Source organism: Rhinolophus sinicus, linkage group LG01 (genome assembly GCF_036562045.2).
Source record: "Rhinolophus sinicus isolate RSC01 linkage group LG01, ASM3656204v1, whole genome shotgun sequence".
In the NCBI taxonomy this organism is placed as follows: domain Eukaryota; kingdom Metazoa; phylum Chordata; class Mammalia; order Chiroptera; family Rhinolophidae; genus Rhinolophus; species Rhinolophus sinicus.
In genome coordinates, this window is record NC_133751.1 from 157,382,273 (window position 1) to 157,409,068 (window position 26,796).

The window sequence follows — 26,796 nt, forward strand, 5'->3', positions numbered from 1 at the left end:
TATTGGGCAATAGTGTGCTTCTCCAGGGCCCGTCAGCTCCAACTTGTTGTCCTTTGATCTAGTTGTGGAGGGCGCAGCTCACTGGCCCATGTGGGAATCGAACCAGCAACCCTGTTGTTCAGAGCTCATGCTCTAACCAACTGAGCCATCTGGCTGTCCCAGCTGGGTGCTTTGATGACCAGTCTCCCTTGGGCTTCCATGAGCTGACCACCTGGGCCTGGCTCAGTATTAACCGCTGATTGACTTGGGCTCTGTTGTCCCTGGGAGGGGAAAGGTTTGTCAGGAGAGCCTCTGAGGGGGTTGGGCAAACTCTGCCTTCTGTCTCTGGGGGGCAGGCTGTGGGGCTCAGACTGTCATCACTTCTGGAGAGTCTGGGGGTGGAATTGAGGCTGGATTGAGGGTGGGGGCTAAAACTTTCAATGTAGATACAAGCTCCGGGCATTAAGGGTAGGCACTGGTCAGGGCTGGGGACTGGCATGAAGCTACCCAGGGAATGAAACATAGAATCGGGGACAAACATTGGAGAAGGTGGGCTTAGTGTCGGCTCTGGAATCTAACTTGGCACAGACCGTTGCTGCAGACTTTCATTGAGGAGTGAGGGGAGCAGGGAGGGAGCAGGGGTAGGAATAAAAGGCAGCCTCCTTTCTGCTCCCAACCCATGAGCATGGAGATGGACACGTGTGTGTACTCTGGCTTCCCCTCACTAGACCAGGAAATGTAGACACAGAGGGGGCTCAGGTGGACAAAGGAAGCTTCGTTATTTGAACACGGGGTGGGGGTAGTGGTGGCAGGAGAGCCAGTGCCAAAGGCTGGTTGAAGTGGAAATATGACTGCGATTGTCATCTGCCTCCCAGGCCTCCTCATAATGGTTCTCTTGGTGCCATAGTTGGGAAACCCCCCCCAAAAATCTTAGGAGTAGTCTTGGGTTCCCAGGTCAGTGGAGATGACACCATAGGTCTTCTCCTGTGGCTGTTCTGACAGCACAAAGCTTGGACAGTGGGCTGATGAGATTCTCTAGAGAAGACCTCCTGGCTCAGGTGGTACATCAGGTCTGCACACTTAGGTCCTGGGACCGTTGCACCGCAATGATGGAAGGCCCTGTATGGGTGACTGTGGTCTTCATCGCCTGAAGGCAGCCAGTGGAAGGCCTGGCTCTGAAAAGGAGGAGCAGTGTGCACGAAGTAGAAAAGGGGCAGTGTCTCTCCACAAGCTCCAAAATGGTTTCCAGTTTCAGTCTGCTTTGAATCAAGTAGAGAGGAAGGAAAAAGAATTTGCTTATGTGGGATAGGTGGGTGGACCAAGGAAAAGAGCCAGAATTCACCAGAGTCATTGTCTGGAGCAGGAGCAGATGTAATTCTTTTTATATCACTTCAGTACGCTGTTCATGTCTCATGCTGATTAGGACACACACACAGTTGCTATCCATTTATTCATGTAACTAAATGGACTCCCCATGGGAATGTGCCTGCTTATGCCAAGGGTGCTAGCTCTTGATATTCCCAGAGCTGCAGGCCTTGCCTTGGCCACGAGGGCTGAAGATGTGCTGAAGACCTTGAGGCATCAGCATTGCTCCATCACCCTTCACAGCCACCAAATCCCAGGGGTGTCATAGCTTGGGCAGGCTAAATCTGTGTGTGTTTGTGGGCGGTGTATTTAACAGAGGCAAAGGAATGCTCTCACATTGTGGTTTAAGGACAGAGTGGAAACTTCTTTGAGAGCTAACCACCCTGGTGTTCTTAAGACTTGCATTTTAACATTAGGATTATTTTAAGTGGTCTGTAATAAGAATACAGTGAGAGGAAGTGAGCACATAAGAGGTTGCTGGGCTCCAGTTGTGAAAATCAGGAGGAAACACCAGAGGCCTTCTCATTAGAACCATGAATGGATTACAGAACACCCACCATTACCATTGCTATCATCTGATGTCTTTCCCAGTTTATAGCTAGTCTAATTAAAGATGAAAAAGAAATAAGATTTAGATCATTGGAAAGGAAAAAAGACACAATTTTATTATTTGCAGATGATATGATTTTATACCTCGTCTACTAAGAGAATCAAGCAAATTGAACCCCCAACTATTGGATTTAATAAGAGAGTTTAGTGTGTTGGCTGTAAGCAGGATAGATATACTCAAATCAAAAGCTTTCCCATATGCCAGCATTGATGGGCTTTAAAATATAATGAGAGAGGGGGAGAGTGAGAGATTGTATTTTAAAAACTAAACTCACAAAATACCCAGGAATAACCTTAATGAGAAATGTGCTGTGGGATCTATGTAAAGAAAAGAAATCTGCTGAGATTTAAAAAGCAAGATGTGAGTTAATGGAGAACCATACCATGTTTTGTTTTTACCTTTGATTACAAATGTTATCTATATCTATATATGTCTATCTATATTTGTATCTATCATTCATCTATCTATCTATCTATCTATCTATCTATCTATCTATCTATCTATCTAATCTTCCTTTATTAACTACTTATTACATTTGTACTGCTTGCAATGGACTGGAGATTCAATGGTGAAAAACACATATGGTCCCCACCTTTATGGAATTTACATTTGAATGGTAGAGAATCATAAAAGAATACATAAAACAAATTATTTACATAAATACAACTCACAATAAGTATCCAAGAGAAATGGCCTTTCACTCTGATTTCTGTGAAAGAGCTCCCTGACAGACCACCATTTAGCACTCTGAAGTACCCAAACATTTTTTTTACTACAAATACACTGACCATACATAGCAAATTTGTTGAATAAGCCATGAATGGTCAATCTAATTTAACTAAGAAAATATGCAATAAGGGGCACCACAAATTACCTTAGCTCTCAGTCATGGGGGTCAGGCTTCCTTGAGCACTGGGTTCTTCCTTTTAAAAGGAAATCTTTCCTTTCTTTTTTAAAATGCATTCTTGCAAATGTCACCCTAAAGACAGGAGGGCTTGATTTGGCCTGTGTCCCCTAGAGGGAGGGTGGGCCCACGTCTGGGTTTCATGCTAGCCAAGTCTGAACTCTACTTAGCCGAGCATAAGAACACGGTTAGTTCTTGACTCTGGAGACTGTCACAGTTTTGTGGACCACTGCTTGGCCTGAACGGTTAACCCGGGAAGGATGTAGTTTAAATATTTTTGCATAATTATTTATTATAAAAGCAAAAGGATAGAAAATGCCATTGAAACATAAGGGTGTTGAACTGCATGTGGAAATGAATCAGTCGCCAGTATGTTATTTTCTAACATGTTTCTCCTTCCCCGTTTATTACCGATCTCTTATACTTTTCATTCTTTATCCACCCTGGTTACACCCTGGATGAAAATTTACTGATTTCCTTTACAGCTTCTGCCCAGATCTTCCATCATCTTCTTTCCTTTTGCCCTGTCAGAACTTTCCAAAGGGTCCTATAGCTAACAGACCATGTTCAGCTTTAGAGAATAAAGGCAGTAGATAACCATATTCCACAGACAGTGTCCTCCTTTGATGCTCTCTGTAGCTAGCATGCTGAGTACATATGGAATTAATTTTCCTTCTGAAGCTTTACAAGTTGCCAACTGACACATTTGTTTCCAGAAGGAAGGTAAGTATAGGCCAGGTGTGGAGATGGGTTAGGTCTTAAAAAATGTTTCCGTTTTGCTGCGAGAAGAGCTGAGGGTGCTACTTTACCATGGGAATAGCTAAGAATTCGAGGACTACTGTCAAGGAGGGGATCTTCCCCCTAGCTTAGGCTTCTGGGCCACTGTGATAGGCATGTCTCAGGAAGCGGCGACTTGAAGGCGAAACTTTCAGAGTTTGAAGAGAACTTTATAAACATTTATTCCCGTCATCCTCTTTAACTAATGAAGAAACCGAAGCCCTGAGAGGTGAAGAGGCTTTTCCAAGGAGATTCCCAGTTTTCATCCCAGTAGTGTTCCCAACACCTGTTGGCATCTGTCACAAACTTCAGAAGCCACTCCTGGAATCCACTAGTGGTCTGAGCAGAGAAATCGGGCGGTGGTGCCCTCTTGGTATACAGCAATGAGGAAGTCCTAGGGATCTTTTTCTCTAGAGAATGGGAGAGTAAGTCACAAAGAGATGGTGACAGATTCCTAAAGCTGCATACATTCATGAGAAAATGACAAACATGAGGTGCTGAAGTAGAAAAATGCTCCCAGTGATACAGCTGGGAAGAGGAAAACTCTGCATATTCTCCGGAAGGGGAAACAGTGCTTGCCTGGGGTAGGCATGTGTGTTCAGGTTCGAGTGCTTCAGGAGGGTCAGAATAGAAGGCATTTGAAACCAAAAGACAATCTACAAAGACATGGGGAGTGCTTTACCATCCAGAATCATGGGGGGGGGGGGGAATACCCAAAACGCTGAGATTGTATTCAAGTTTCTGCCCCTACATTTTACGTGATAAATTTTACATCTACAGGCAAGTTGAAAGGATAATGTGATTAATACCAGTGTATCCTTTACCTAGATTTCGTCATTGTTAATATTTGAAAGTTGCAGATATTGTGACACTTGAGCATGCATCTCTTGAGAATAGTGACATTTCCTCTCCATAACCACAAGACCATGATTACAGCTATTAGGTTGGTGCAAAAGTGCAAAAGTAATTGCGGGTTTTGCAATTATTTTTAACTTTTTAAACTGCAATTACTTTTGCACCAACCTAATAAGGAAATTAGCAACAATTCTGATATATAATTTGTATTCAATATCCCCCAAATGTCTTTTTTATAACTATTTATTTCAATCTGAGATCCAATCAAGAATTATGCGTTACATCGAGTTGTTATGTCTTTAGTCTCATTTAGTATAGAATAGTAGCCCCTTCCCTTTTTTCTTCATGACACTGGGTTTTTGAAGAGACCAGGTCAGTTGGCTTATAGAATGTATCATATTCTGTATTTATCTGATTGTTTTCTCTTGATTTCTTTTAAAGAAACATTTTTGGCAAAAACACTACATAGGTGAGATTGTGTGTCTCTTTTTGCAGCACACCAGAAGGCATACAATGTGTTGCTCAATGTGGTCCTTCAGTTACTGATGGATGCACCAGTTAGGAGGTATCCCCATATCCCTTCATTTCCCCCTTTATAATTAGTAAGTCCTCTGTGTAGTGATACTTTGAGTCCATGTGAATATAGTTTTAGTATCCATTGCCTGAATTGGTAATTACATCACAGGTTGTAAAATGGCCATTTTCTAATCCGATTGCTTCTTCTATATATACTCGTATATTAGCTGACATTCTTCTGTAAGGAAAATCACTCTCTCCCTCTCTCTTTTGAGTATCTGGACCACAGATTAGTCCCAGATTTGGGAAGCAGGATGGGTTGTGGATGGTAGCAGAGGTGATGTACTACAGTAGCATCTCCGCTCAGCTGGGAGCTTCCTGATTAGAGCAGAGGTGGCACAGTGTTGCAGTGGCAGAACAAGATTTGGCTTGTGGATTCTTTTCTCTGGCCAGTCCTCTATGTGGTTTTGGAATTATTCCTGGAAGCTCAGCCTAGAGTCAGTCTGTTTCTTTCCAAACCCTCCCCTCATACCCTACTTCAATGATTCTGGAAGTTATATGATACCCTGCTACAAATCTCTTGCTTAAACTAGTCAGAACAGATTCTGTTCTCTGCAGCTAGACCCTTGCTGGTGCAGGGTATAACCTCTCTATGCAAGTATTGGGTATGTATGTAAATAAACAATGATTCAAAAGCAATATAGTTAGCGAATATGTCAAAGAGATCACAAGTCTAAACCTCTATCACAAATTTGGAAAAACCCTAAATTTATATAATTATGGTTTGGTATTTAAAATGTCCAATGACAGTGTCATGCATGGATTAAAAGATACTGTAGGTAAATAAAAGCAATTGTGTTAGATGCTTTAAGAAGTGCCCCTTGGGAGAAGTGAGATACTGAAAGACTCAAGAGTTTAAATAAAATTGCTTAATGAAATGCAAGAGCGGAAAAAAAGCCGTATTACCAAATCAACCTACTATTTCACATATGTGATTTAAACTTTTATATGTAACTACATGAACGAATATCCACAGACTTTTGACTCTCTTACCTGTTCTAAAACATTTATATTTTCAATTTGGCAAACAAACAAACCCCCCCCAAACCTCAACCTTGTTTTTGAGATGTTTTTTTTCCCCTGCAAAATGTGAGGTCACCATATATTCAGTTACCTGATATTCAAGTTATATGGTATTAATACGGCCTGAAACCAATGTGCAAAAGGTGACCAATGACAAATGCTGGCCTGCTGGATCAGGATTGGCACGATCAACAGCAATTGGTGTTCACTAAACTATTTCAATGACAAATAAAATTGGCACCTCAGTGTTGCTATTGTGACATAGCTTCTTTCTTCTGTTTTCTTTCTTATTCCTAAAGTCTGTATGGTTTCTGTCTTTCCCCCTACTCCTAACACGGATGAGTAAGACACGGTCTCTTCCTAAGAGAGCATGTAGGGCCCAGCAAGGGGGATGATACGCAGATTCGCATTCGCGGTGGAGAGAGTCCTGCAGGCCATGACTGAGAGCGGATGCTACGTTAGGCAGAGGCCGGTTTCAAAAAGGAGGTGGCGTTTTGGTTGAGCCTGCGTATGGTCGGTCTTCCTCTCAATAGATTTTATTAGATCACTAAAGGGATCCTTCAGATAGAAAGGGACTAGCCTTACTTGGACTTCATAAAGTACCAACTGTCTGGAATTCTGAATAAAAAACCCAAGTCTCTCAAACCAGAAATTTCCAGCAAGTCGATTTTCACTTACACTGTTGAGTGAAATCACAGAATACGAAAGACCAGTGAAAGTTAGCCGCTTTTCTTGGCAAACAGATCGACTCCCTCCATTCACAAAGGAGGAAGGAACCTGTTTCCGTGTCAGTCTTTCCTTGGAGACGGTAACAGGTGGGAGGCGGTGACCCTCTCCAGGTCTTGGCCCCACTGGTCGCCGGGTTGGCCATCGGGCGCAGTTTCCCCGCGGCCCGCTGGGTTGCACTGTGGCCCTACGAATGCGCGCTCCGGCCGGGCAGGGGCGCTCGGGAAGGGCAGCCGGGTCGAGCCCCAGGCGCAGGTGACTGCACCGGGTGTGGGCGCCGCACGGCTGCGAGTATCCTGGGGCTGTGTCCGACGGAGAGCTTTTCTAAACTCCAGCAAAGTTTGCACTGAACAGCGTATCCCCGGGGTTGGACCTCGCCGGCCCGGGGCTCCCCTGGCCACCCTCCGGAAAGGGCACGGGTTCCGGCAGTCGCTGACGGCCAGCGATCTCCGCGAGTTTCATGCCTCGGTTTGCTATCGCCTCCTAGCGTGACACAAACGAGTGATTCCCGAGGAGAGGGCCGGGAAGGGGCGGGTCCCCAATTGCGGTCAAGAAAGCAGGTGGTCCTCATGTAAGGGCACACTCGTTCTGACTGGCCTCTGCACACTGGTGGAAATTGCTACTCCAATGCCTTCGTTACATTGCTTTAATTTTCTTTACATCTGCACGACGTTTTAAATTTTATTTTAAAATTGCCTTGCTTCTTCCCTCAACGTTTGACTTTTCACGGGTGGTCATTGCTTGGGTGAGATGTGGAATCTCTTTTCTCCTGACATCAGGGCTCAAAGCACCATAGATCTCCCCACCTTGCTTTAATATTCGTTTAATGTTTATTGAAAACAATTATCTAGTTTTTAAAATGGAAAAATAATAAATGCATATGATAGAAAATTTAAGCAGTACAGAAGCCCCTATCCCTTTCACATGGCTCCAAACCTCCTTCTTGGAGGTAGTTACTGATTACACTTTCTTTTGATGTTCCCCCCCGAAACAGTAGTATGTAGATATCTCCTTTGAAACACCCTCCCTACACAAAAAATTGGGTCGATTGCGCTCCCCTCCCTCTTTTATAATACATTTTGGAGGTGGTCTCCTCTCAGCACATGTGAATCCCCAGCAGTTTTTAGAATGCCTGCCTGGTGTTCTATTATGCAGCACACCATCATTATTCAATCAGTCTTCTATTGAGGGATATCAAAGTTGTTCCCCGTCTTTTGCTGTTACAAACAATCCTTCAATGAACATCAGCGTCTATGTGTCTTGGGCCATGTGTGCAACTATGTCTATAGGATGAATTCCTAGAAGTGGAATTATCTTAATGGAGAATATTTGCATTTTTAAATTTTATAGATCTTGCCAATTAAAAGTACTACCAAATCATACGTAGTCTCATCAGTGACTGCTGCCCGTCCCCTGCCTTCTTAACACGAGGTTACTGAGCTTTTTAAATATTTGCCAGTGTGAAAGATTCAAAAGTAGCATGCCATTGTTTATTTTTGCATCTTTTAAATTTTGAGTGAGGTTTATTCTTTTTCACATGAATAAAGTTATTTGAATTCTATGAGCAGAGGGTTCACGTCCTTTGTCTACTTCTATTGGAATGCTGGACTTTTCTTATAAATTGCAAATGCTTTTCATATATTAAAATGATAACCAGTCTTTTGACTTCATTTGCAGTATTTACCATTCATAAATTTTAATATTTATAGAGTAAAAATTTTCAGTCTTTTACTTTATAGCTGCTGGATTTTCTGTTTGTTTAGAGAGAACTTCCTGACCCAAATATTGCATTCAGAGAGAACCAGATAACAGGAAGAGCTTACTGTATGCTAGAACAGCAAAGGGAGGAAATATTATTTTTTCCATGGGAAAAATACATGATTTGAAGTCAAGCAAAGCAAGTAGTTGGTCTTTAAATAAAAATCGCCCCTATTTACAAAGATTATATATTTTCATTGTAGGACATTTGGAAATGTATAATGATATAAAGAAGGAAATAAAAGTCTTCTATAATGCTATGATTTAGAGATAAACAATTATATGTATATGTTATATGTATTATATATATTATGTATATATATGTTATATATTACTGTTCATATTTTGTAATCTACTTTAAAAAATATAGCAATATACTATGGGAATTTTCTCAGGGTATTAAATATTCTTTTAAACATGATTTTAATTGTTGAATAATTTTTTATTGTATACATAACGTAAAGTGTTTAACCAATCCTTGTTGTAGGATGTTTAGGTTGTGTCCAATTTTTCACTCTTGCAAACCAGTAGTGTTAATAATATGCATGTCTCGCTTTTTCTTGTCTTCTAATTTAGCCAATTCTGTAAGTGTACAATGCAATACAAAGAAAGGAGAATATGGGTTTAGCTTCAGGATGGAGCCTGCCTGTCCCTATCTTTTTCTTTTCTTTTTTTTTCTAACTATCTTTTTCACAGGATCATTCATCTCTAGTTATAATGTGCCAGGACCCCATAGAGTCTGTGCCTTCCTTTAATATCTTTTGGGGGAAGTATTCATGCTGTTTTGCATATAAAGGAAGGAGCAAGTCAACAATCCAGTTTCTTACAGTTTTCGTATGGTATTGCTTGCCTGATAGATTAAAAATTGCAATTTTTCATTTTTAAAAAATATATGTCTGGAATCTCTGAGGGTCAGAGTGAGAAACTGTAAGCGGTGTTATTTATGTCTAGGAAGGAGGTCAGAAGCCGTCTAGTCCAAACCCTTCCTTTCCAGGTGGGGAAGTTGAGGCTCAGAGATCTTATGTGCCCATTAGCTATATGAGGTGACACAGGATTCACACTGGGTTTTTTGTTGCCCATTATCTGAATTGTGCATTCTTTCTTTCATGCCGATTTTTAGGTGAATTGACCTTTTCTAGCTGTGATTACAGAATTTCTGAATGGGGCACACTTCTGTGGAGCCCTGACTGTGCCAAATAACTGGAAGCAGAGGAAATCTCAACTCCATGTACAGATTCTTGTTTTCTTCTAGCTTTACCATCTACACTGAAAAGGTTTCTTTATGAATTTCCTCTCTTGTCTATCATTTTCCTGCTACAAAGAGTTTAACTTGTGTTGTGCTGGGTTTTGCCTTGGATACTGATCAGGCTTTTATTTTACTTCTCATTGAGAAAGAAGAACTTATTGTGAATTTGCTTCATAAAGGCTTTCATTTACACTATAAAACAATGCTTTAGACAAAACATTATGAAAGCTTTGGAGTCTTTTAGCTAATTGACTTGACGATAAGTGTAGTTAAAAACACTTTCTTGGATTCTGCACACCTTCTACAGACATCAGTCAGTTCCTGAGAATCTTTTTGGACAAGAAATCAGCAAAGTTGGTCTGATAAATCTAGCTGGCTGGAAATTTAAGGAATTTGAGGTTGGTTTGCTTTGGTCCTTGCCGTCCCTTGGACTAAGACATCATCAGGATAGAATCCATTCCCTTTTCCTTCCCCCAGTAGATTTTGTAGATAACTCGCTCCTTTGCTTTTGACGTAGAATAAAGCATTTCTTTCTTTCTTTCTTTCTTTCTTTCTTTCTTTCTTTCTTTCTTTCTTTCTTTCTTTCTCTCTCTCTCTCTCTCTCTCTCTCTCCTTCCTTCCTTCCTTCCTTCCTTCCTTCCTTCCTTCCTTCCTTCCTTCCTTCCTTTTTAAAGAAAAGGTCTGGGAAATTATTTTTGCTCTTGACTTGGCTTCTGATGAATTGTATGACCGTGAGGGAAATTTAATATAGAAAATTCCTTGTGCCTCTTTTTCCTGAAGAATAAATAGGATATCCTATTTAACAATGACATGCAGAATGTTGGAATATAGACTTTTATTTTGGATCTTGAATGTGGCTAATAGTTACAATCATGGAGAGGGTTGTTAAACCACCAGTGAGAAAATAGTGATACTAATTAGCTAGGACCCTTTATGTTACAAGGAAGAAAAGCAACAAAATCCAGCTTAAGTCACAAGGGGGAATTTATGGATTCATACAAATGGGAGCTCCAAGGGGGGAGGGTGGGTAATTGTGGCTTCAAACATAGCTGAATCCAGAATTTGAAGTGACGCCATCAGCTCTGTCCTTCACTCTCCATTTTAAAAATCTGTTTACCTCTACCTGGCTTTATTCAAGCCTTCATGGTTTTTACAGCTCACGATTCTAGAGTAAGAGAGACAACATTTCTCTTTTAGTGCCCACACGTCAAATCTTAGGGAAGAATCTGATTGGTTCAGCTTAGGATGCTTACCTATCCCTGAATAAATAATTGTGGCTGGGAAAATGGGGTACCCTGATGGGCCAGCTAGGGTTGTGAGCACATCTCTTTGGCAGGGGGAAGATTGGGGTACCATGATAGGCAACAGTACCGGGATCCCATAAAGCCAGGTGAGGGTACTTTTGCTGTTCCAGACAAAGAGCAGACGCATGCTAACCTGCCAAACAAAGGCCTTTGGATGAAGTGTGAGTATATTAGCTATAGATCTATTCAGTGTTGAGGCATGTTTTTCTCCATAAATATAACATCTACATATGCTCACATTTAATTTGGTTTCACTGTAAAGCTTTAGCTCCACTGAACTGAAGCAGCACTATGGTAAGCCTGGCAAAGAAGCAGTAGTAATACAGAAATGTGTATCAGGTTAGAGAAATCAAAGTAAGAAGATAATTTTTTTTAGCCTCAGTTAGCCTAGAGACAGTCTATTTGTAATAGTTTTCTTTGTCTTCTTTCATCATATAATGTAGAAAAAGTATTCAAAGTATTTCCTAAATTATAAAAGTTGCACAACAGGATACAAAATAAATGTGAAACTCCCTCCATCTCTCCTACTCCCAGAAATAGTTTCTTTATATCATTCTGGAACCTTCCCATGTATGCAAGAATATATGTACGAGTATATTTTATATAAACACATTGGATGATTCTATATGTCTGCTCCGCACCTTGCTTTCTTCACCTAGTGTCGTATCTGAGAGATCTTCCTTTGTCAATACGGATAAAACTCCTTCATTCTCTTAACAACTGCACAATTTCCAGTTGTACAGATGTGTAACCCATCCCGTCATCAGAGGATTTTAAGGTACTTTACAAAGCATTACTCTCTGGTTTCTCCTGCCTGTTGGAAACCTGGTGTGGTTGGAAGACCTGTGGCTCAGAGCTGGGCCAGGCTTTGCCCACTGATGGTAGACGCAGCAGAAGCAGAGATGCTATCTGGGATTTCCCAGAGGGAGCAAGATTCCCTGAGGGCTGAGTTGGAGCCAGAATCTGGTCCTATTACTGCCCCACCCACTGCCCTCCCTGTGGTTAACCTGGAAGGAGGCCCATTGTTGAGTGGCTTGGCAGGTGTTTGAGAAAATTACAAGGGTGTAATGGCTTCCACGCTAGCTTACAGACACACACAAGGGGACTGACACTAATTTCACAGGTTTCCCGGGTAGCTTCTGTCTCCAGCCCCCTGAATGGGCCGCTTGGTGTCCTTCACCAGTTTGCAAACATCAGCACACATTCCTGGGTTATTGTCGGTCACAGGGAGTTAATTCACATCTGGTTTGGAAATGCTCATATCAGATGAAATCCCCTGTTTGGTGCTGCCAAGTTACGAAGGCTATCCTAAAGGGCTGGGTTGGAGGGACAATGACAGCCAGCTTCAAGGCAGATGAGCAAAGGAACCATCTTTAATTCAACTGAATAAGTGAGAAAAAGCCTTTGTTTCTCCTCATCGCCAGCTTCTGCCTCCCGATAGTCCTCCCTCATCCCCCTTCCTGCTTCACTCCCATCAGCTTCCATGTCACAAGGAAGGCTTCTTTAAGTATTTTAAAACTGCCCTGGCTCCTGGAGTCTCCTGGCCAGATGAATGGCTACAGAATAGTGATGACCTAGGAACTACAATTTAAGACCAGAAGGTATCTTGTCCCTCTTGTTTTTCCTCAGACTCATCGTATTCTCTCTGCCTTTCATGGCCCTCCAATGTGGCTTTGCTTATTGCAATTCTTATCCTTCTAGGTCCAGCTCTGAGGCCACCATGAAGGGTCTCTGGTAATCCCAGTGGGAAGGGGTCCCTCACCTCTGCTGCATGTGCCAACTGCCTGTTGTCTCCCTCCCTGGACCTGGACACCCTCGGAGACGTTTTCTTGGAGGTGCTGGAATCGGTGAGTTTCATCTCTTCCATACCAGACTGTCCCAGTTGCCTCCTCAAGGCTCAGACTGTATTCTTAGCAACTACTAACATGATGCGTGGTCCTCAATAAGCGCTTAATATGTTTGTTGAAAAAAAGGGTCTAAAAAAAAAAAAAAGAATCTATCTAGTTCAAGATCTGCTGCAAGGACTTGAACCTAGTTTTCGAATGAAATCACTAGCATTTTGGGGGGTGGGTGTCACTGTATTTGTCCCCTTTGTTGGTACTTAACTTCTGATGATGCTTTACGTTCCCTGGTAGACCTTAAAACTGTCAGATCCTAAGGGAAGTAACTGCAGTGGGTTGGGACAGGTTGTATGTAACTCTAAATTGTTTTGTAAATTCGAACATCAGAGGAAAAAGAAAAAAAATAAATGTAAAAAGACCCCAGGAAATAGCATCTTGTCATGCAAGGGGTTGGGCACACTTTCCATCTTGCCACAATATATTTTTGGACCCTGGAAACTCTCCTGAGTGTCTCTCCAACATAAGGAAGAACCTACAATTACAAGTACAATGGCACTATTTTACCTCCCTAGGGTGGCTGGAGCACAAAGAACTCAGAAAGGATCAACGTGGGTTTGGTTTGGGGTACAGGAATATGCTCTGTTTGTTTTATTTCTTGACACAGATGTAAACAGCAGACTTAGAGGCCTTTGTTAAGCAGACATTTACTCCGTCAATGTTCTGTCCTGGGATATTACCTCCTTCTCCTCCCTGGATGATGGTAGTTCTGCCTAAAACATGTCGCACAATCTATCTTTGGCTTTTTATCATCTTCTGAAGCTAATCCAACCTCTTAATGTGGGTTTTCAAGGCCCCACAGGGTCAACTCTGGCTCTGGCTCTGTCCCTAAGTGGAAAGGATCAGCATTTCTATTTTCAAAGACCTCTAGCAAAATTTCTCTGACTCCTTTTTGGACCAGTTTTTCATGTATGATAGCTCTCTCCTTGGCAAAGTTCTAATTCACTCTCCCTTGTTCATTTCCCTTTGGAAGTCTATCATGTGATTTAGGGATTTTCCTTTATTTATTCTTTTCAAACTTGTAAGTAATTAAAATTTTTCTCTTTGAATAAAATGTATGCTCTTTGAAGAAAATTAGAAAAACACAAGAAAGTTTAAAGAAAATAAAAGTCATCCTAATTTTATCTTCAAGATAATCTTGCATCTCTGGGAAATTTTCTTCTGTCATTTCTTTGAGGGGTTCCCCTTTTAGATTCTCTTTTCTCAGTGTGCCCTCTATACCTCTATCATATTTTTCATTTCTTTATGCTGTTATTATTTTTGGGAGAATTTCTCTATTTCACCTGTCAGCTTTCTAAATCTGTTTTCTGCTGTGTCCCTTTTGCTATTCAGCCTAACCACTGGTTTTTTAAACACTTTTTTTTTTAAAATTTTTTTTTTTTTTTTTTTGAGAGCTAGCTCTTCTCTTAGTAATTGATGTCTTTCTGTCACAGCAAGGGTTTTCATTTCTGATTTGAGAGGCGTGGACAGTGTGTCTGAGAATGTGCCATCCTCTGGTGGGAGGGCAGGAGCAGGATGTGGGGCTGGGCAGGGTGAGTCAGTAGAGTCTTCTGGCCAAGACGCTTCCACTCCTCCTGGGTGAGGCCTGGAAGCACCGCCTTGATTCTCTGGCCCAAGTGCTGGCCCAAAATATGCCTCTTGGGTTTGCTGCTCCGAAAGTCTTGGGTGTGTGTGTGTGTGTGTGTGTGTGTGTGTGTGTGCCTGCATGGCTGCTCCTACTGAGATGAATGACCCAAGCAGTTCTGATGATGACCCAGAACTCCCTCGTCCACAGAGGCTCCCAATATCTTCTTCCTCTAATTTAAGGCCCCTTGTGGCCATCTCCACCACTGTCCTCTGCTATATATGTTTTAGGTTCATTAATCTGATTCCACGTGTCTTTCAGAGATGATTCATTATTGCTGGCCACCGAAGCTCTTTCTTTGCCTGCCTTCGTTGTTTCTGATTTGTGTATTTACAATTATTTTCTGTCACATCTAATGATTTGGAGTGGGGAAGGTAGGCTGGAGCACGTAAGCCTTCTTTATCCTATCTTCTCAGGTGGTTTCTTTTCAAAGTCACCTGAGGTTGTCTTGGGGAATAAGAATTCAGAATCGATAATCAGAGAAGGAAATAGCTTAATATTTGCCTCCCAATAGCTTAATAGCTGTCGGCAATTTGAAATCTAAATACAGAGAAAGCATGGTTTAGGACCATCCAGTTGACCAAAATCCAAACTTTCTTTATCCATAGGTAAGGGTCGCTTTCCCTCAGAAGCTGCTCTGTAGAGCCCTGGCAGCCTTGTTGCTGTAGAACGTTGGAGGCCTAAACCGAGACAGCACCTTCTTGGCTGAGGGCACTGTTTTAAAGCTTTGCAACTTTCGGGAGTGGTCTGGGTGGGGTCACGTTCCAGCTGCACCCCATCACATTTCCCATGTATGGCTGTGCTGATTCCTGGTGCTGTCTGCGGTTCACTGTTGTGGCCAACGAAGGCAGAAGAATTGCTTGCGTTGAAAAAGCATTGACTCACCCAGCAGCCTCTGGCAGTGGTTTACTCATATGCATTTACAGACCTCTGGGGCTGGCATTTCTGTGAATTCCTTCAAGTTCATTCCTGTTTCTTAGTCTCACCCTTGTACAAGTGCTTGCTTGCCTGGCGTGCCTGAAGTGACAGAAGGACATCGGCTCCACACGATACCTTGTCAGTGACTTTTCTCTAGGATTTTCCTGCATTAGTGTGTTATCATTTCCATGTTAGTGCAACATAATAATAATGATACTTGGTACTTCTCTAGAACATTCTCCCCTCACCCCCAAGGAACTTTTGAACATCGAAAGACAGTAGTTTTGTAATTTTCATAATTTTTCAGTCTGAGGTAAATGTTTCTTTGTTAAATTTTTAAGGCAGTGAATGACTTTGAAGATAGCAGAGCGGGCTTTTAATTTACCAGAGAACAAAAGAACTCTGTATCTTAGGCCTGAGTACAAATGTGGCCTTTCATACTTACTAAGGGTATAGATATACGTACAGGCATCTTTCACATGATGATATTTCAGTAAAGTTGATTACAGGGTATTTGTCACAAAACTTATTCTATTTCTCCAAGACTTACTGATGGGAAATTAGAGATTGATTTCTAAATTCTAATAGAAAATGTCCACATTTTGTGAGGCAGAACTAAAGAGAGAGTTTAGTTTTTTGGTGTCTAGTATGGTAGTTCTTGACCGTGTCTGCACACTAGAATGACTTGGGAAGCTTTTTAAAAATACCATTACTTGAAATCTATAGAGACTGGAAGCAGACCAGTGGTGCCTGGGGTTGGGGTAGAACAGGGACTGACTACAAACTGAAACTGGGGAGCTTTTTGGGGTGAAAGGAAGGTTCTATACGGATTGTAGTGGCAGTGGCACCACCATACGTATTTACTAAAAAAAAATCATCGAACTTACAATGGGTGAATTTTATGGTATGTAAATTATACCTCAGTAGAGCTCTTTTAATAAAGCCTGTCTGGGTGTCACTTCAGACCAATTAAATCATAATCTGTGGAAGTAGGACTCTGGTACTGGCATTTTTAAAAAGCTCCCCAACTGATTTTAATGTGTGGCCAGGGCAAAGGACCACTAGCTTAAACCTTGTTTGTCTTGGTGGGACAATCCTGCCCCAGGGGTTCAAAGGATTAAAAGAAGTTTTTAAACAATGTTACTGAGTAAGATATTGGTTTCTTTGCCTATCCCCAAAGACTCATAAGACTTAGCTATAAAGATGGACGATGCATCCGGTTTATAGTACAGCAATTTGAATTTAGGTAGCAGTGATATGTTGGAAATATAGGTGGATGATTGGGTAAGTGATTACTCTTTTGGGGAGAAACCCCAGCTTTTGCATGTCTGGAGATTCCCTACATTCAGGCTAAGGTAAGCCAGGCATTGATCTTGGGTGCAAAATTTAAAGGGGTGCCAAAAAACTCCCTAATCGTGATAAATACTATTTTTGCACAATTAAAAATAAAAATTAATGCAAAAAATCTATGATGAATAAAATAGCATTCTGAATACAGACGGGATCCTTCCAGTCTCCCTGCTGAGGCCTGGCTGTCTGGCTCCACTTCTTGACAGTGAGGACCACATCGAGCTGGTTCCATAAGAAGGAGGGTCTGATGGCTGCCTGGGCTGAGACAGGAGGGCGCGGTCTTGCTGCTGCTATGGAACCTGCTGAGTGCACAGATATTATTTTTCCTCTTGTTGGACAAGAGGGAAGCCAGCGTTCTGGGGACCCGTGGGTTCCCAAGTGTGTGCTGAATCCTATCTGAGTGGTGAGAAGTAACTCCTAACTCTTCCTTTTTCTTGCCGGGACACAGGAGAGTATTGGCTTTGAAGGTGACTTGTGCTTTTATCCATATTCTGCAGGTGTATGTCTCCCTGTAAAATCCTCTGCTTTATCTCCAAACCTGGGGCTAGAAAAGGAATCCCTAATCTGATAAATTCATGGTCTCATCCAGGAATGGATGGACCCAGGTATTGTGGAGTCTGAAGCTTATACCATTTTGAGGGGCCTTCCTTAGGAAGAAGAGTACCAATTTATAAATGCAAAATTAAATTTGTGGCTTTGGAAGGGGCCCCTTGCACATGAAGAGCACGTAAGCTTCATTTGCTTCAGGGTAAAACTATTTCCAATCTTACCTGAATATTTCATTTCCCTTTTACCTTTTCAGAACTTCTCCCTGCAGTTTATTAGCTCACAATACCCGTAGACCTTAGGAATATGTCTCAAGTCTTATCTTTCAATTTCATACTTTCAAAAGCCTCAGAATTTTTTCTTTTGTGAGGTAGTGAAATGATTGAGAGAATTAGTTCTAGCATCAAACTGGCTGATGTTGTATCCTGGCTCTGCCAAATTGGTTGTATGACTTGGGCAAGTTATAATGATTAGTCTTTTAGCCACCATTTCCTCCTCTATTCTTACCTCCTAGGATTTTGTCAGAGCAGGACTAAATGAGATAATGTGTGTGTGAGGCTTAGCACTCAAAAGCACTAGATAGTATATCAGCCTGGATTCTTGGTTGTGAGCAACAGGAACTTATTCTGGTTACCTTCAGTAGAAAAATAATTTATTGTATAGAGGTTGGCTAGTTCACAAAATTGATAAGAAGTTTGGAAAAGCAGATGCTGAAAAGAGGTAGGAACTAAGAGAGGCCAGGCAGCAGAAATAATCTGATCAGAACATTGTGTTCCTGCTGCCGGACCGAATCTAAATTGGATTCTTCCACTGCTGCGACATTAATTGATCTTACAGGTTTGAAATTCTTCCACTACTGCGGCCCTAATCATCCCTTCTTCCTGGGGTCTCTTACTTAAGTTTCAAAATCACAGGTGATCCTATCTGAGGCCAAGATGGGGGGAGGGTCTCTCCAGTTAGCTTCTATAGTACAAGTTGGGGCCCCTTACAGTGGAGGATTCTATTGAAATAGAAAGAGGATTTGCATGTTGAGGAACAGAAAACTCACAAACTAACACTATTGTTTCTGGTGTGATTCTTTTGGTGTATTCTTTAATGTTTAATAGAACTGAGCTGCAATGTAATATCCTGCCAGTAGGTGCTACCCTTTATCACTTTCCAGCCACTCAACCTTTACAACCTTAACCTTTACAACCACTCAACGTAATCTGCTATGTATAGAACATCGTGGTATTTTTCCACTAAAGTCAAACTGTGAAGGTCAATTCTCAGGTCACAGAAAATGGACTCAGTTCTCTCAGGTGAAAACTTGCCATTCATAACTGATGTTAACTTTTTTGGTACCTGTTGCTATTTATCTGACAATAAATATGAACATCTAGTAAATTAAACTTAATGGAAAAACACAAGACCAGCTTATTGAGCTTATTTTACTAACATTTTCTTTAATGACATGCTTTCAGGCTTGTAATACTATGTTGCCTCTATGGAAAATACCATTATTTTCTGGTAGAATGACTTTCCTAGAACATGATAGAATTAGATAGGTCAATAAAACCTGGCAGTCCCCAGAGGCCACTATGGATTCGTGTTGTTCCAGAAGTACTGTGAGACCACAGGTTCCCCAGGGCCAGGGACTCTATCTTTTATTATCTATGCATATTTAACATAGTTCCTGACATAGGTAGTTCTTAAATAAATGGAGGCAGGAAGGAATGAGCATCACAGATTGTAGGGGCAGTGCTACCTGGCCCCGTTTGAGAATCACTGCCATAGTCTAAAAAGTCTCTAACCTTGAAGTTTGATTTGGGTCACAGGTTAAGGGTCTGGCTTCTCTCCATTCATTTATTCATTTGGTATTTTTTCATATCTTCAAAATACACTGATTATTTATTATACAGCAGCCCTGTGCTAGGTCTGGCTGTGAGGATTTGCCAGCAGAGTCTCTTGCCCTCATGGATGTCATGTTTGCATTTAGGGACAGACGCACAAAGAGAACTATAGAACAGTGAGGTCAGCCCAATGATAGAAATATGCACATAGGGCAATTCAGAAGAAGGATACCTCCCCCACCTTGGAAGAGTCAGGGATGGTCTCCTGGAGGATGGAACTCTAAATTGTACTTTTAAGTTCTTCGGAGTGTTCAACTTGTACATAAAATCAATTAATATTCATTAATTGATCTTACAGGTTTGAAATTCTAGACATCGCTATGAGGAGAGGAACCTAGCACAGTGTCTGGAACATGATAGATGGTCATTAATAAATAGTTGTGGATTAGTTCATTGGTTTAGGGATACTTGCATTATCTAGGCTGGTATAATCCATAGTATACTGCTAAATATAGGATTGATTTTCCAGTATCCACAAATTGAAACTCGTGGATTTAATTCCTACATCATCTGGTTAGTTACACACATAGGAAGATCCTCTGTTTCAAGGTCATAAATTGAACCTCAAAACCCACCTGATGCCAGAATGCCAGCAGGAGTGTGGCAATGGCTCTCTTCAGATCCATCTTCATTAGCAGGAAAATCGAGGAAAGCTGCATCCTGTGGCAGATGAATGTCAAAGGACAGTGTACATGTCCCTATACCCATCAAGTTTGCATCCAACTGGGCATCCGGAAGACGTTCTTTATTTTGAAGATAGAAAATTGATGAAGAGCTGTGCAAAGATGGCCAATTAGAAATTTTATTAGATTAAGATTAAATTTATATGAAAAAATACTTCCATCCATCCCCATAGGCTTCCAAAAGAAATCTGTTTGTTTTTTCATGTAAAGGTGACTTATTAGAACATGTTTCCAAAAGAAATCTTGGTTCAAATATATTAGCCTATGAAACTGTATTTGTCTTGCTGTAATACTGTTTGAATTTCAGAAACTTGTTTCACAAAGGGAAAGTTTTGTCTTAGTTTTTTTCTTCTGAACTATAAATGTAACTTTAAGTTTATAACACTTCTATCCGGTTCTCTGCTTTGTTTATCTAAAAACACTAGAGAACCTTGATGGGCTCACTGAGGGGGGAAGTGGGCATGGAAAGGGAAGGAGTCCAAGCCTCTGGGACTCCACAGTCCCTTTCTCCGTCATCCCGAAGGCCTAAAGGGTAACCCGGCAGCTCCCTCACCACTGGTGGCCTGCTCGGGCCTCGCTGCCACTGGGTCATCTTGGCCTGTGACACTGCTCATAAGGATGAAGTTCCAGAATGTGGGAAAGGGAAATCTACCTGTGATTCCTTAGCCTGGCCGTTCCCTTTGACTGACAAGCTCCTCACACAGATACCCCTGTAGAATTCCTTCACTGCAAGTTTTTCCTCAAAAGTCACATTTTAAATGAGGGCTATGTTACATGATGTTAGAAAGCCATGCATTTGTCCGGCCACAAGTGACTTTGTTTATACAGTAGCTTGCAAATCACTTGGCTCTTCTTGTTCCAATTAATGCACCTTTTCAGCACATGAGTGTTTTTGCAAATAAAGTTCTCTGAGAGGAACTTGTTGGTGAGGGAATTCTGTGAGTTCTATCCATCTGTTTCATCATAACTCACAGGGTACAAGTCTAGACAACCATCTAATAGCCGTGCACTAGGCTGGCAGCTGCTTGGGTCATCATAACACCCTTCTCCCTGAGCTTCCCACCTCAGTAAACATATGAGAGATTTGGGGCATGGAGGTTAATGGCAGTGTCGCCTCATAACCCTGCCCTGAAAGTAAGCTCTGATCCATTTTGACAGTGAAGTATTTCTACTCCAGAAACTTCTGTAGCTCTCTGCCATCTCCCTTTCCATAGCAGCTGGAAGGATTTAGATTGTTAAAGGCAGGTTGGAACCCTAACTTTCAGCCAGCTGTGCTTATCTTCTCCTGTCCCTCTCCCTGTTCCCTCATTGGGAATTTCATAGGGGTTCTTGTCTTTTCATGTACCAGGTGACACCTTGTACGGAAATGGATTAGTATAAGAGGGAGAAATTATATCTTTCACAATATCCATTGCAGGAATACCTCCTTAAGATATAACAACATGGAAATATTCAGGGACCTCCTTTCATCCTTATTTCTTTACCTAATTCTCTTTCTAGGGGCAACACTTGCCTTCATCAGCTACAGTTATCAAGGGCATCTCTGTTTACAGTTATCTTCCACGCTACCTTACAAAGGCAAGGAAGGGCTCATCTACTGTTTGTTTTCCCCACCAGACACATGGGAGAAGGACCAGGGGTTATCACAGTGCTTTCCCCTTGGTGGAGCTGATGAAGGAGTTGGCAGACCAACCCTAGACGGATGCATTCTCAGTCAGGGTGGTTAATCCTGAGACGGCTGTGGAGTTCTTTTTCTCTTGCCTTGACAAATGGAAGATCTTATTCTTAGTTAGGAATGTGTTCTCTTGTCTGAAAGCTGGTAGAAGGCTTGAAGGACGTCCTTGTGGAAGCTGCTCCCTGTGTGGTTTTACTTTCTTTTGTTTTTTAACTTAAGGAAGCCAACATTGAGCAAAGGCTGAGGTAGCAGAAGAATCTATTTATAGGGCTTATGTTGTGAAAAACAGATTCAGGGAAAGAGCAGATTTTCTCTTCTGGGCTGGCAATTTTCAAGACTATCCATTGTGAAATAGCCTAAAGACAGACGTGGCCTTGGTTTGATTCATGTCTGACCCCTCTTTCCATGTTCATAAAAGATGGTGAGCCCACAGTCAGGGCTAAGGATGACTTTTGACTTGATGGCTCCATTGTCAAATATTTTGTGCAGCTTTCAAAGTTTCTTGACTCTTCTGATTTCACTCCTCCGTTTGCTAAAGAGTCTCAGAGAAAACACTGGAGTGTGAAAACAATAACCCAGAGGAAGACACACTAGGAGTAGTGGAACATGAATGGTGGATAGAGCCATGAGTTAATATCATTTAGAGTGTTTTCAGTATTCCCAGAGTAAACTATTTTTCTTTATGAAACTTTGGAGATTATTCTACCTCTTATCATTCTAATGACTTTCTGTTAGTCCTGGCTTAATATTTTAAATTCGTTTTTCTATTATAAAACTAAATGTTTGTTGTGAAAAAGTAAACCATGAAAAGAATGCGCAAGAAAGCCTGCCATTCCTCGTCCGTTCCCTTTACTGAAGCCATGCTATCAGATGGTACGTTACCCAATGAACTGCTCCATGCGAAAGGTCTAGTTGGTCGTGTGGGAGGAGTTCCGAAAGGTTTGAAATCTGAGCCTGAGGTCGTCAGGTCAGGGGAAGGAGGGATTTGAGTTGGGCCTGCATGGGACACGATTTGGTTCAAAACTGGATGGGGGGGGGGGGCCTCTGCAGAAAAGGGAATGTCATAAGCAAAAGCAAAACAGTGGAAAAACACAGGGTCAATTTAAGCAATAATAATATGTGGCTGAGAACAGTGGAAAACGGGCTAGAAAAGTTAACTGGGCCAGTCAGAGGGTCTCAAAGGCCAGGAGTTTGGTCTTCACTACACAGGCAGTGACAGCTACTTAGAGGTTTCTGAATAGCGGTTGGTTCTATGGTGCTCAGTCATGTCACGTTGTGGTACAATATGTGTCTCCTCCTGTACACATATTGCTCTTTCCCCCAAGAGGTGGAGTCTACTCCCCTTCCCTGTACACCTGGGCTGGCCTTAGTGACTTGCCTAACGAATAGAATGTTGTAGAAATGACATTTTGGGACTTTTTAGGCTAAGTCATAAGAAGCCTTGCAGATTCCTCCTTCCTTCCTCCTGAATACTCGAAGGGACCCAGGGATGTTTCCTCTTGGAACTCACCTACCATATGAGAAATCCCAGGCACATGGAGAGACCGCATGTCTGTGCTCTGGTTGACCCCTAACTGAGCTCCTCCTCAGTATCAGAGCAGAGAGAAGGACAGAACCTGGATCACTGATAATGCTGTTAAGTGACTGAATCAAATCCAACTCTGATTTCCAGTGCTAGGGATGAATGGATCAGTTTTATTGTTTTTAGTCAGTTTGAGTTCATTTTTCTGTTTTTTTTTTTTTTTTTTTTTTACAACAAAATGCATTCTAAATGATATGAAGAAGTACTGGATAAATACTAGTTTCAGTTCTCCCCTCTTAACTATGTGATCAGGGGCAATGCCTCTTGACTGGCTTCCTTATTTCTATATATTTAAGGGATGTTTTAGGTGGCTGGTCTTCAGGTTGCCCTAAAGTGTCCTATTTTCTTTGCTCCACATAAAAGTATTTCTCTCCCTGGGACTTTGTTCCATGCATATTGAGAGATTTCTCACCTTGAATGATCAACTACACTTACATTTTAGAAGCACTCCCTTTCTATTTACTTCATGCTTTAAAGCCATCCCATCCTTAATTTCCCACACAATGCTTGTCCTAACATCCTCAAATGTCTACCTTTTTTCAATAATACTGCTCTCACTGAAAAAACCTCTCTGTATAGAAGGGATGTCCTGGTTAGAACGTGCAACTATCTAGTCATAGGAAAGGTTTTACCCAGTTTAATTCAATAAATTAGCTCTTGGACAAGAATCAGTGTTGACAAGTTTGGATAGAATGAATAGTTTTCATTGGGATTAATTACTAAGATTAAGCTGACTTTTCTGGTTTTGAACTTGTAGTTCAGACACAATCCCCCAGTCTGTGAAAACTGGCCAAGATGGTACCCAATGGGACCTTAGTCTCATTTAGGCTAAGCTTCCTCCTCAACTTATTGGACTCCAGGGATTTTAAAGGAAAATCTGGAAATTTTCTCAGTTCTGGAGCATCATAACTCAGAAGGTATGAGGGTCTGGGTCTTCTGAAATAAAACAAATCTCAGGTGCAAAAAAAGTTGGAATTACTAACCTATAATAAATGTTGCTTTGGAGCGCTGAGAAATTCTTCCATTGCCAACCTTTTTAGCCATAACTGGAGGGCTAAAACCCTTCATTTTCTCATTCTTACTGGCACTGTGAAGGCGGGGGCAGGAGGCTGTCATTGCAATGATTAGGAAGCTCTAGTTTGGAGACATAAACCTCACAGATATAGATGCCAAGCTCAGACACCTCTGTCCATTTCCATCCTGCTGCAGGGATTCTTCTGTATTCTACCGTGTTTCCCCAAAAATAAGACCTAGCTGGAAAATCAGCTCTAATGCGTCTATTTGGAGCAAAAATTAATATAAGACCCAGTATTATATTATATTATACTCGGTCTTATATAAGACCCGGTATTATATTACACCTGGTATTATATTATATTATATTATATTATACCCAGTCTTATAGTAAAATAAGATCGGGTCTTATATTAATTTTTGCACGAAAAGACGCCTTAGAGCTGATTGTCCAGCTAGGTCTTATTTTCAGGGAAACACGGTACCCTCATGTTAAGGGATGAGAATTACACCTTCCTTGGTATTTGACTCCTACAAGTACATTCCAGACCAGTCTCGGAGCATTCAGAAGTAGGAGACTTGAGTTCTAAGACATCTTTGCTTTATTAGCCCTTTGATCTTGGGACAGTCACTTGAAGACATAATTTTCATGCGTTTAAAATAAGCACCACCTCACCGGGCTGTGGGATGAGACAAACCAGGCTATGAAACAGCCCTCTGAAAATTGTGGCGCGCTAGTCTGAGCGTCTCAACTTCTTTGTGTTCTCTGTTCTCTTTCAACGCGCGTTTTGGTGGAATGCTTGAAGCCATTAGAGGTGAATTCTAATTAAAACAAAAACCAGATTTGGAACATTGCAAATACATCCTTCTATAAATCATAGGTCCAGGTGGCCTATTTTCTTCAATTAGCCCAAGTAACTTTTGAAGGAAAAAGGATGGAAGAGTAAATAGCAATATATGTGGGAAGGAGATGGAACAAAAGGAGAAGCCCCAACAGAGGCCCTACAGCTTGTCTGCGCATCATGTTGGAGACTTCACAATTATCTGGTTAATTTGATGGTTGTAGACAGACATAAGATAATTACAAGGAGAAACATTAGCTTTGGGACATGATTTGCCCAGATTGACTGTCTAGAATAATCTAATTATTGAGCTAACCAGCAAATCTTCATTTCACTTGAGGCTATAGTGAGTTATAGCTGGTTTTCTATCACTGGTCGCAGTGCTGAGAAATACATAGTATATTTCCGGTTTAGTGCTACAGATTTTTTAGAAGAGTTTTCTTTAGGGAGTTGTATTTAGAAAAACATCCTACATCAAATTTCTAGGCCCCCAATGCATTTCCATCAGAGATGTATATTTTTGATGTTGCCCAGGCATTTAGCTATGGGTTATTTAACACTACCATGTATTTTTAACTCCCTCTTTCCTCTATTTCATTAGTGATGAGAAGAAGATTACAGTTTACAATCATAGTCTTTATAAAAAGGAAATTGGCTGGTTTTTCTCTTATTTATTCATCTTCTCTGACTTCCTAAATTTCCCAAATTACCTTTCGGGTTGTGTGCCCTCCAGGGTGGTTAGCATGCTATTGATGTGGGAGTGCATTTCCTGCTAACTGGCCTTCTAACTGGAGTGCCACGTTGCTTTTTTAAAATTAAACCCCTTAGAGAAGTCCAGCTAAGAGTAGGAGTAATAGTACTTATAGGCCTGCCTTATATTAAACTTAGCTTCACTGCAGCTACAGGTTCTCTGATGTTAAAATGGCAGCCTATTATTCTAAGGGTCAGGGAAAGCACAGTGGAAAGCAGCAACATAAAAGTAATTCTGCAGTGTATTGTTCTCAGGGCAAAAGGGTTTTAAATCTAACAGCACAACAAAAGAGTGAAGAGAAAGTGCTTTTTGTCACCCTGGAGAATTCTTTGCCAAAACTCCCCTCTATTTGGAAAGGATGAAGAGCTTTTACAAGGTTGAAAAAAAAGAGCAAGGAAATATGGCTCCATTCCCATGTCAGGACCTGCTATTTCTTCGTGGTTACAGAAGGGCGCTTGTGCACATTCACCCATTATGGGAAAGAAGCACTTACCAGAAAAAGTGTGGCATGCTTGGATAAAGGCACATAGCCTGCCTTTCCTCCCAAACATAAAATGACAGTTTGGTCGAGGGGAATTTGTTCATTTTGACAGGACAATAGGAGCAGTGTTTTAATTCCCATTGTATTCTTACTTGAAATTACTGTCCCTTAATAATAAAAGCCTTCCCAGTGCAATGAGTACTGAATAAAATAGGCATCAGATAGACTGTAGATTTCAGACTGTGGGGGGATCTGGGGCCTAAATTCAAATTCAGGTCACTAGAAAAAAGACCAATACTATGTTTTGCTTGAATCCATCAGTTTTGTTTGTTTCTAGCCTTATGGTTCTCCGACCTGATATACATCAGAGTCACGTGGAGGGCTTGTTAGATTGCGTAGCCCCACCCTCCACGTGTC